The following is a 12,334-nucleotide window of genomic DNA, read 5'->3' on the forward strand; positions in this document are numbered from 1 at the left end:
TGTGATCGAGAGAGACGCCTTCCAGGACCTGAAGCAGCTGGAGCGACTGTGAGTATGGCCTTGTCGCCAGTCTTGAAATCTTTTCTGTTTTTGGAAACCGGCCTTATCGCGACCTTGCTAAGATAAATAAATAAAGGCGTCTCTGGTGTTTAGTCAAAAGTTAGCGTGTCCGCCTTCAGCTGCCTGCCAAAGGGAGGGGTAGCAGCCACTCGGGGGTGACCCACCTGGATGCTGGGAAGGTGGGGCCAGCTGGGCTGCCTTCCCTCTTCCGGCCCTGGGTCTCTCCTCCAGGCAAGATGGGGAGGAAGAGGAGGCTGTCCTTGTCCCAGAAGCTGGTCTCACTGCTGCCCTGCCACTGTGCTGAAATGCCTGGGCTCCTCCTTAGCCCCATCTCTCTGTCTCTCCATCTCTCTGTCTCTCCATCTCTCCATCTCGTGGGCAAGGAAGGATGGCAAGAGAGCCGTGAGCCTGCATCTCCGAGCCCGTGGCAGGACGCCCACGTTTGCAGAAAACACTCCTGTGCCAGGTGGCTATAAATAGGCCCTGCTATGCCTCCCTGGGGGATGGGGGTGGGGGACCCACCTGCTTCTCTAGATCAGTGCTTTGGCAGAAGGCCAGGTGCTATCTGCCTGCACAGTCATGGGAGCAAGGGCAGCGGAGGGCCACCTGTCCAGTAGGGTCACTCCATGGGGGTTTGGGGGACAGCTGCCCTGAAACCCCTCCCTCCCCCTCTGTCGCCTCTGCTGACCATTTCTCCACGGTCTCCTGTATACGGCTCTCCTTCTGGGAGAAAGGTCGGCGTCTGTTTTGTGGTTGTGGCTTTGAAAAAAAATATGCGTCTACTTATAAGAGGGTAAATATTAATATTTACACACACATAGGGCTGTTGCACCCATTTAAGTCTCTCAAAACTGTGATTCTCCTTATTCAAACAAGGGGAAGAAGGAAGGGTACTTGTGGAGCACGCTGCCTTTGTGTGAGGTAGTCCAGGCTTGCCAGGAAGAATGAACGAAGAAGGCATAGACCTTTGTGGAGAGAGATGCCCTCTCGCTGGGTGCTCTGACCGGGCGGGTAAATACAGTTCCCGTCTGGGAGGGAACCTCAGACATGCCAGCAGCCCAGGAGCCCCGCCTGGCCTTTCTGTGCTATCTGGGATTTCATCCCCTGCAAATTCCCGCGAGGTGTTATTACCCTCCTCGTAGTGAAGAAGAAACAACAGAGGTTGAAGGAACAGAGGTTCAGGCAGAGGAAGCCACAGAGCTGTCAAGGGAGGGAGCCAAGGCTCAGAGCCGCATGGGTCCCACGCATCAAAGCCGGCCCCGGCCACATGCGCACAGACGGAGACGGAGACGCAGTGTGATCTAGCGGTGTCTGCAGACAGCCTCTCCCACGCCGGCTGAGCCCCCAGGAGTGCAGAGCAAGTGCCGGGGCACCTGGTGCTTTTTCTTTGGCTCTGTGAATATGACCAACATACCTTGCGCTCCTGGGGGCCGCGAGGGGTCACTCTGCAGCATAAACCTGGCCGTCTCCCCACTTTGGCACATTAGAAAGGCGTTTCTTGGGAGTCGGGCAGTAGCGCAACAGGTTAAGTGCACGTGGTGCAAAGCGCAAGGACCTGCATAAGAGTCCTGGTTCGAGCTCCACCTGCAGGGGAGTCGCTTCACAGGCGGTGAAGCAGGTCTGCAGGTGTCTTTCTCTCCCCCTCTCTGTCTTCCCCTCCTCTCTCCATTTCTCTGTCCTATCCAACAATGACGACATCAACAACAACAATAATAATAACTACAACAACAATGAAAAACAACAAGGGCAACAAAAGGGAAAATAAATGTTAAAAAATTAAAAAAAAAGAAAGTCGTTTCTTCTGGCTGTATGAGATAAACCCTCCAATCTCATGTGGTTTAACATGATGGCGGTTTGTTTTCTGTTCCCATCACCACCATTCCCACACCTGCAGGGGTTGGGGGGATGGTCCTGGCTGCCAGGCCTCTGTCCTCCAACACTAGACTCTGGGACAGGGGTTCCTTCCTCAGCTCTGCCACCAATACATCTCGGCTTTCAAGATGCTGGTATTTGGGGCAGGGTGGTGGCACACCTGCTTGAGGCTACTTGTTACAATGAGCAAGGGCCTGGGTTCGAGCCCCAGGTCTCCAGCTGCAGTGCGGAAGTTTTGTGAGTGGTGAAGCAGGGCTGTGGGTGTCTCTCTGTGTCTCTTCCTCTCTATCTACCCCCTTCCCTTTCAATTCTGGCTGTCTCTATCCAATAAATAGATACAATAATAATAATGATACTGATACTTTTATCTGAGTGAAGCCAGCAGAAGAGGGAGTGGTAGGGAGGATGGTGCCTGGAATGGTCTCTGAGAAAGGAAGAGGCGCACATCCCTCCACTCTCGCCCACCCCCTTTCCTCGGCCTGGAGTAGGGTCCCGTGATCGCCACGGAAAATTTCAGCAGAGGCTGGGAGCAGGTGACACAGGCTGACTCAGCAGCTGGCCTGGCTCTGTTTCCACGGCTGGTGAGATGGAGAAGCACACGGCCAGGCAGGCAGGAGAACGGTGGGATGAGAGGAGTGAGGAGGGGATCAGGCTAAAGGAAGCCCCTGCCGTAGGTGGCCTGTGCGGAATCACTACTGTGGTCTGTTAAGAAGGTGGTGTCAGGAGGGAGATGAGAGCCAACTTCTGGTTCAAAAGGAGCTCGGGCTAGAAAATAGTAGCGCAAAAGCTACAGGACATCGCTAAAAGAAATAGAGGCTGCCGGCACAAAGAAATGGAAGAGTGTCCCTTGTTGACAGATTGAAGGGAAGAATTACCATCATTCCAGTGGCCCTTCTTGGCTGGAAAGTAGCTCACTTGCTTAGTGTGCTGCTGTCACAGGTGTGACCCAGGCTCAAGCCCCACCTTCACTACACTGAAACTTCCTTCTCTCTGCCTTCTCCCATATATATATATATATGAACCAATCTATAGATTCTACCAGAAGCCATCTATAGATTCAACACAGTCCCTGTCAAAATCTCAGTGACGTATTTCAAGGAAACTGAAGAACTTTCTCAGAAATTTGCGTCGAGTATAACAGGACAAAAGGACAGAGCACTCATGAGGAAAAGGGATGGCGGTACCACACTCCCGGACTTCACTTTATATCACGAAGCAACAGTAGTTCAAACAACGTAGTGGGGCCACGCGGTGGCGCACCTGGTGGAGTGCACACATTATCGTGTGACCCAGGTTTAAACCCACAGGCCCCACCCGCAGTGGGAAGCTTCGCAAGCGGTGAAGCAGGTCTGCAGGCATCTGTCTTCGCTCTCCCTCTCTGTCTCCCTTGCCCCTCTCCATTTCTCTCTCTGTCCTATCAAATGGAAGACATTAGTGAACTTGTAGTTAAGGCACCAAGTTCCAGTGATTACACTGGTGACAGTAAGACAACAAAAACCAGTGTGGTAGGGAGCTGGGTGCTGGTGTACTAGGTTAAACGCACATAGTACAAAGCACAAGGATCCCGGTTCGAGCCCCCAGCTCCCCATCTACAGCGCGTGGGGTGGGGAGGCGCTTCAGAAGCAGTGAAACAGGTCTGCAGGTGTCTGTCTTTCTCTCTCCCTCTCTATCTTCCCCTCCCCTCTCAAGTTCTCTCTGTCCTATCTAAAGAATCGAAAAAATGGTCACAGGAGCAGACACTGCAGGCACAGAGCCCTAGGGATAACCCTGGAGGAAAAATAAAGCCACTTGAACTAATGAAACAGCATAAGGAGCCCTGGAATAAACCCTCACTGTAGGGACACCTAGCAGATGGCAAAGGGGATAAAACTGTCTAGTGGAGGAAAGATCTTCTACAGACAGTGCTGAGGAGCTGGACAGTCACGTGTCTAGAAAATAAAACTGTACCACCACTTAGCACTGCACACCAAGATTCAATCAAGTCGGTCACCTGGATATTAGATTGAAGAATATGACACAGAGGAGAAAATATCAGCGAAACACCTGAGGACCTTCACATCCAAGATGTGTTTGGGCACACAGCCCCACAGGCGAGGGAAACTAAAACGAGATGAAACAAACGGGACCACATCCACTTAAAAAGCTTCTACACATGTCGAAAGCAAACTACACAAGGATAACGAGGTGACCCAGTAATTAAAAGGAGGTACGGACACAGTCCCACAAAGGGTTGACATCAGACACATCACAGCTTGAAAAGTCAACATCCTAGTAAAAAGGGAAGAGAGGATATGAACACACAGTTTTCTTTTATTATTATTATTATTATTAGGTGATAGAGAGGAAGAGAGACAGAGAGACACCTGCAGCCCTGCTTCACCACTTGCAAAGCTTTCGCCCTGCAGGTGGGGACCGGATGCTCGAACCTGGGTCCTTGTGCACTTCTTCTTCTAGCATTTGCCCTTCTTCCGTAGCCAGTCAACAGCGCCAGGTTGAAAGCTGTCAGGAGCTGCTTGTTGCTGGCTTTGAAAGTGACTGGGATCCATGTGGATTCAGTCAGCTAGGAAGGATCGTCAGTTTCCCCAATGAATGGGTCCTCACGGGATGCACCACGAGAAGGTCGATCCAATGCATCCCCTTGTGCACTGTAACACGTGCGCTCAACCAGGTGCGCCACCATCTGGCCCCCAGGCAGTTTTCTAAAGAAGCGATACGCATGGCCCTCTGACATGTGAGGAAAGGTTCCACTTCACTGCTCATCGTAGCACTGCAAGTTAAAACCACCTGGAGGTGCCACGTCAGCCAGGTGAGAATGGCCTACATGAACAAAACAGGAAGTGATTAAAGTGATTATGTGTTGACCAGGATGTGTTAACGCTGTTGGTGAGATCGAAGACCAGGGCAGCCCCTGTGGGGAATAGTATGGAGAATTCTCCAGCAAATAAAAACAGAATCCCAAGGAAACACGGATTCAAAAGGACACGTGCACTCCCACGTTCATAGCTGCATTATTCACAACAGTCAGAACAGGGAAGCAGCCTCAGGGTCCACCAACGCACGGCACATGTGGCTGGATAAAGAAGCTAAAGGATGTCTACTCCAGGAAGTACGGCCCTGCAGTTAAGAAAGAGGACATTATGCTCTTTGGGTCAGAACAGATGGAGCTGGAAGTGAAGATGGTCAGTGAAGTGAGGAGGTGAAAACAACTACCGGATGTTCTTGCTCCTGTGAGGAATGCAGAGAACGGAAGCATTTAAATCTGCAGAGAGAAAAAAAAAAAACTGGGGGCCAGGTGGTAGCGCAGCAGGTTAAGGACACATGACGCTAATTGCAAGGACCCGTGTAAGGATGCCAGTTTGAGCCCCTGGCTCCTCACCTGCAGGGGGGTCGCTTCACAGGTGGTGAAGCAGGTCTGCAGGTGTCTGTCTGTCTTTCCTCCTCTCTGTTTTTCTCCTCCTCTCTTGATATCTCTCTGCCCTATCCAACAACAATGACAGCAACAGCAACAATAATAATAACAACAACGATAAACAACAGGGGCAGCAAAAGGGAAAAATAGCCTCCAGGAGCAGTGGATTCATAGTGCAGGCACCAAGCCCCAACAGTAACCCAAAAACAAAAACCTGAGGAGAGCCTATCTCTAAGATGTTGTGAGAACTAAGGCGGTTATTGTTGGCAGGGACTTGGAACTTTACTGGTAGGTGTGGGGTAGAACTGTCTCCCTAGTATCTTCTAATCTTGTCATGATTATCTTGTATCCTGTGATCCCAGTGGGCAAACCTATCTGAAATGTGTGAGGAAGGGTGCTCTCCAATGAGGAGAAAGAGGTCTTCTCCCAAGATAGGAGAGCAGGTAGTATAGAGGTAGGCACAAATACAGGTAGATTTTCAGGTGGTCATATTCATATCTTGTAACTTTAATTTTCTCCTTGACTTCTGGATATATCAGATAAGCAAGCTATAGGTAGGACTGTGTGGAGAGGGGTGGAAGAAGAAGGAAAAAGAGCAAAAATATAAATATAGACAGACAGTTACAGAAATAATAGTCAACCCATATCTGCAACCTTGGGAGAACTTTAGCTTCCAATAGAGAGAACGGGGACACAGAACTCCGCTGGTGGGAACAGTGCAGGGTTACACCCTATTAAATCACCAATGAAATCTTCTGAAAAGACCCAAAGATCGATACCGTGTGGATGGAGCATTTTCTCTGACCGCGGCAGAACTAGACAGAAGTCAGTAAAAAAAAAAGAAAGAAAGAAAGAAAATTTCAAAAATATTTGCACATCAAGCAACATACGTCTAAATAGTCTCTGAGTCAAAGATCACATCCCAGCGACAATCAGAAGACACATAGGCGGACATGGTGCACAGCACAGTGTACGTGTGAGCTTGGCACAGTGGTGCTCAGAGGAAATCATATAGCCTTTAAGCTACTAAAGTCAAACTACTAAATATGATTTATGATATATATATATATATATATATATATATATATATATAGGAAACCATATATTTAAACGTAAGGCTAACATTTTTTTTCTATTTTGTTGCCCTTGTTTTATTGTTGTAGTTACTATTGATGTCGTCGTTGTTAGATAGGACAGAGAGAAATGGAGAGAGGAGGGCAAGACAGAGAGGGGGAGAGAAAGACAGACACCTGCAGACCTGCTTCACCGCCTGTGAAGCGACTCCCCTGCAGGTGGGGAGCCGGGGGCTCAAACCGGGAGCCTTATGCTGGTTCTTGCGCTTGGTGCCACGTGCGCTTAACCCGCTGCACTACTGCCAACTCCCTGGCTAACATTTTAATCAAAGCATCCATTTTATGAAGCATGGAAGAGCAAAGAAAATGTCACAGCTGAAAGGAAGAGCAGAACACATAACAGGTAGCATCCCAGGTGGGCCCTGAAAGCTGGGGGGGATGATTAAAAGCTGAGACTCATCATGGCTTTAGTCATTGGGGGGTGAACAGTGCTAGTTCACTGATTAAGGCAAATGTACTCTGCTAAGGTAACATGTCAGTACCAGGAGAGTCTGGGTTTTTTTTAAAAAAACTTTATCTTTGGGGAGTCAGGTGGTAGCCAAGCAGGTTAAGCACAGGTGGCGCAAAGCACAAGGACCGGCATAAGGATCCCAGTTCGAGCCCCCAGCTCCCCACCTGCAGGGGAGTCACTTCACAAGAGGTGAAGCAGGTCTGCAGGTGTCTGTCTTTCTCTCCCCCCTCTGTCTGTCTTCCCCTCCTCTCTCCATTTCTGTCTGTCCTATCCAACAGCAACAACAACAATAATAACTACAACAATAAAACAACAAGGCCAACAAAAGGGAATAAATAATAAATAAATTTTTTTAAAAAAACTTTATCTTTAAAAACAAGGGATGGAACTTCCAGAGGCGAGGCTACAGATTAGCAGCAGCTGCGCCTCTCTCCTCTCCCCGTCAACTAAGAATAACAAAGATCACCTGAAGAACGCAACAAGCCAAGACTCGGATTACTTTGGGAACCCAAGGAGTCACGGGTGAGTGCAAACACATGTGGCTCGTGGACAGAGAGGGGCCTAAGGAAAGGTTCCTGGGGCTGAAAGTCCGTCCCTACTAGGGAGCGGCTGCTAACAGTCTGGCAGTTTGCCAGTCCAGACGCCACCTCCGGTCTGAGTTTTATCAACAGATACACTGCTGATGGGAAGAGAGGATCCCCTCAGGTTCACCAGATGCAACTGTGAGTCTCCTTTACTACTTAGTCCCTTGGAGGCTGGGGCAGCAGCCCAGAGGCCCTGATCAGGCAACTCAGGAGTAGACACACACTCCCAACAGCAACAACACAGACATATGGGATGACTTAAAAAAAAAAAAAAAAAAGAGGAGTGTGTACATTGTTGGCTTGCCAGAAGAAGAAAGAGATTCATCTATTCAAAGATCACCAAAACCGTGTCCCAGAGTGGTTGATGAACTTGGCAGTGCGTGCAGCTAAGAAAGGGACGTATACTGAGAGTGTGGAAAGCGCATGTCCAGCTCAGCAGGAGAAGGGCCGTGCAGAAGCTGGTTCTGCGGAGACACTTGAGGAAAGAGGACAGCTGCGTGCCCAGGGCCCCTGGGAAAAGACGCTCAGGGTATTGTTAGTCCTCGGAGGGAGCAATGAGCAATGAGAATAAGGGCAGTGACGCCATGACGTCTCTAACACTGCCACCCCTCTACCCAGCAGTTCACTCCCACCCGTGCATCCATCCCCCAGAATGTTCAAGACAGCCCCAATCTGGAAACGGACCAGATACCCATCACCGCGAGAAGTAGTCACGTTAATGGATTGGACTGATGGTCGTGGGAAGAGCAACACAGCGGGACTCTTGAGCTCAGTAACAAGATGGATAACAAGAGCCGGGCACGCACAGAAAGTAACTAGCTCTGGAGTCCCCTCAGTGCGGGACAGAAGACACCTTGGCCTTGGAACCCATGGGGAGATGGAGGGGAGGGCTCTCGGGGACTCCAGGTGAGTGCTGTCTCCATTTCTGGGTCTGGAGGGGAAAGCCTTGGAGCTTTTCACTTGTGATTCACTTTTCCTGTATGTGTGTGATAAACTTCAAAAGTATTTTTTATTTATTGAATATTTATTCATTCCCTTTTGTTGCCCTTGTTTTATTACTGTTGTAGTTATTATTGTTGTTGTTGTTGATGATGTCATCATTGTTGGATAGGACAGAGAGAAATGAATAGAGGAGGGGAAGACAGAGAGGAGGAGAGAAAGACAGACACCTGCAGACCTGCTTCACCGCCTGTGAAGCGACTCCCCTGCAGGTGGGGAGCTGGGGGCTCGAACCAGGATCCTTACACCGGTCCAACTGTGCTTAACCTGCTGCACTACTGTCCGACTCCATTTATTTATTTATTTATTTAAATTTCTTTATCGGGGAATTAATGTTTTACAGTTGACAATCTACATGCATAATATCCCTCAGTTTTCCACATAATAATACAACCCCCACTAGGTCCTCTGTTATCCTTTTCCAGGAACTGTACTCCCCCCCCCAAACCTCAGAGTCTTTTTGTAATATCCAAAACTTGGAAGTAACCCAGGTATCCAACAACAATAGATGAGTGGCTGAGCAAGTTGTGGTATATATACACAATGGAATACTACGCAGCTATCAAAAATGGTGACTTCACCATTTTCAGCCGATCTTGGATAGAGCTTGAAGAAATCATATGAAGTGAAATAAGTCAGAAACAGAAGGAGGAATATGGGATGATCTCACTCTCACACAGAAGTTGAAAAAAAGATCAGAAGAGAAAACACAAGTAGAGCCTGAACTGGAATTGGTGTATTGCACCAAAGTCAAAAGTAATTTATCAACGTACTCAGAACCAGAGGCTTGGCAGTGGTGTCCCAGTTGGTTGAGAGCAGATGTTGCAGTGCTGCGCAAGGACCCAGGTTCAAGCCCCTGGTCCCCACCTGCAGGGGAAAAGCTTCACAAGTGGTGTAGCAGGGCTGCAGGCCTCTCTCTGTCTCTGTCCCTCTCTATCTCCCCTCCCCTAAAATTTATCTCTATTCAATAAATAAAATATAAAAAGTTTTTTTAAAAAACAAGAACTCTCAAAAGTAGATGTAACAGTCAAATTAAATAGGTAGTTATGGACTGAAATCTGTTTTGCAGAAATGAACTCGAGAGGTCCAGTGGTAGAGCTCCTGGTTGAGGTACACATTACAGTGCAAAGGACCCGTGTTTGAGTCCCCGGTCCTCACCTGCTTTGCGAGTGGTGAAGCAGGGCTACAGGTGTCTCTCTGTGTCTCTCTCTCTCTCTGTTTCCCCCTCCTCTTTCAATTTTCCTCTGCCTCTATCCAATGAGAGAAAGAAAGAAAGAGATGAATGCTAGGCCTGAGCAATCTCCTGTCTGCCCTGTGTGTGGCTCTGCTTCCAGCCTGGCACGCATGGGAGTGAGTGCCAAGGTACCAGGGAGACTTTGTTGCTGTGGTCTCCCTCTCTGTCTCTCTGTCTCTCTCCATCTGAAATCAAAAGTGTGAAAGTTTGGTCTGGGGGCAGAGTGAAATGATTATTCACAAGATGCTGGCAGTACCCAGAAAAGGAATGGAGCAACCTTGTATAAGATTTCAGGGCAAGTGGCATGGATGGGCATGCAGTCACATTAGGGGATGATCCTTAGCACATCAGCTGAGGGTGCTGGATGCTCTCCAGTCAGGCCAGAGAACATCCGTAGTTTCTAGGGTGTTGACTGACAGGTCAGGTGCTGTGGTGTTTATTAGAATACTCTCTCTCTCTCTTTAAGTGGATTAACTAGACAGCTTCATTTTATCATTATTTTTTTTGCCTCCAGGGTTGTTGCTGGGGCTCAGTGCCTGCACCATGAATCCACTGCTCCTGGAGGCCATGTTTTCCCCTTTTGTTGCCCTTGTTGTTGTAGCCTTGTTGTAGTTATTGTTGTTGTTGATGTCGTTCATTGTTGGATAGGACAGAGAGAATTGGAGTGATAAGGGGAAGACAGAGGGAGAGAGAAAGATAGACACCTGCAGTCCTGCTTCACCATCTGTAAAGCGACTCTCCCTGCAGATGGAGAGCCGGGGGCTCGAACCGAGATCCGTAGGCCAGTCCTTGCGCTTTGCACCATGTGTGCTTAACCCGCTGCGCTACCGCCCGGCCCCCGTCAATGGATTTTTTTAATGCTCCTCTCACACTGTTCAAACACACAGGCATACACACTGTAGGCACCACCTGCACTCAACAATCATGTCCATTGTGCCATGTTTGCTTTTCTCCCCTTTACTGAGTCACTTGACAGAGAATTATGAACACCCACCTGTGGGGGAAAAGCTTCACGAGTGGTGAAGCAGGGCTGCAGGTATCTCTCTGTCTCTCCCTCTCACCCTCCACCTCTACTCTCAAATCCTCTCTGTCTCTATCCAACAATACATCAATAAATAGTCTTAAAAATGACATAATAGGGGCCCAGTGGTGACGCACCTGGTTGAGCACATGTTACAATCCAGAAGGACCTGGGTTCAAGCCCCCAGTCCCCACCTGCAGGGGAAAGCTTTGCCAGTGGTTAAGCAGGGCTGCAGGTGCCTCTCTCTCTCCCTCTCTCTCTCTCTCTCTCCCTCTCTCTCGCTCCACCTCTCTTAATTCCTCTCTGTCTCTAGCCAATAATACAGAAATAAATAATCTTAAAAATTATAAAATAGGGGGTTAGGTGGTAGGATCCTGGTTCAAGCCCCCAGCTCCCCACCTGCAGGGGAGTCACTTCACAGGTGGTGAAGCAGGTCTGCAGGTGTCTGTCTTTCTCTCCCCCTCCTTGTCTTCCCCTCCTCTCTCCATTTCTCTCTGTCCTATCCATCAATGAAGGACATCAACAACAATAATAACCACAGCAAGGCTACAACAACAATAGCCACAAAAGGGGGGGGGGAATGGCTTCCAGGAGCAGTGGATTCATGGTGCAGGCACTGAGCCCCAGCAATAACCCTGGAGGCAAAAAAATATATATCCATTGACAGAATTCTCTTGTCCTTTGAAAGGAAAGTTGGGACTTTAGAGTAACTGCCCGTGCTGGGATTAGAATCCAGGGAGATCCTAAAGTCAGGTGGAGAGTGGGGCGGCATGACCTTCAGGACTGGAAGGTCATGGAGGTGCCACAGTGTCCAACCCCCCTCCTCTGACAGAGGGAGAAGCAAGCTAGAGATGGATGTGTCTCCCGTGAAGTTTCCATGTAGTGTGCAGTGTCTGGCAGGCTGTGCTGCTTTGCTGGTGACCCGGTCAAATAAAAAATAAAATAATAATAATAATAAACAGAAGACAGTACTGTCACTTAGAGTCCATACTCTGATGGGATTAGGCTGTATATTAAGTGCATGTGTGTGAGAGTGTATGTGTGTGTGTGTGGGGGAGAGTGTATGTGTGTGTGTGGGGGGGAGTGTGTGTTTGCATGTAAGTGTGAGTGTGTGTGTGTGTGTGAGTGTGAGTCTATATGACTGTGTGAATGTGTGAATTACTTCAAGCATCCTTCAGCTCCTAGGGAAGAAGTCTGTCTGGTCAGTCCCAGGAGCATTGACTGACTGACTGGCTGTGTGGTCTGTCCTCTGAGCTGCTCATCTGGAGGCCAAGCCCTCTCACAGCCCGTCAATGTGTTTTTTTCTTCTTCCTTCAGCCTCCTTCCTATTGACTTCAAAACCTGACCATTGTTATTGGCTGACAATTGTGGACAGTATTTACCTTGTGAAATTTGTCACCTACAGTATCCACATTTAAATTACTTCAAGTCCATGTGAGGGAAAGGAAGGAAGGAAGGAAGGAAGGAAGGAAGGAAGGAAGGAAGGAAGGAAGGAAGGAAGGAAGAAAGAAAGAAAGGAAGGAGTGTCTCTGTAGGTGGGAGCAGCCAACACCAAACACCCCTGCTGTCAG

General features: G+C 48.8%; 1 long non-coding RNA gene across 1 annotated transcript in view; it reads left to right on the forward strand.

Moving 5' to 3' along the window:
- Positions 1-12,334, forward strand: part of LOC132536305 (uncharacterized) — a 41,436-nt gene continuing 29,102 nt past the window's right edge. The window contains exon 1 of the long non-coding RNA XR_009547938.1: positions 1-48. This is a non-coding gene — a long non-coding RNA (uncharacterized LOC132536305). The remainder of the gene's footprint in view (positions 49-12,334) is intronic.

Source organism: Erinaceus europaeus, unplaced genomic scaffold (assembly GCF_950295315.1).
Source record: "Erinaceus europaeus unplaced genomic scaffold, mEriEur2.1 scaffold_620, whole genome shotgun sequence".
In the NCBI taxonomy this organism is placed as follows: Eukaryota; Metazoa; Chordata; class Mammalia; order Eulipotyphla; family Erinaceidae; genus Erinaceus; species Erinaceus europaeus.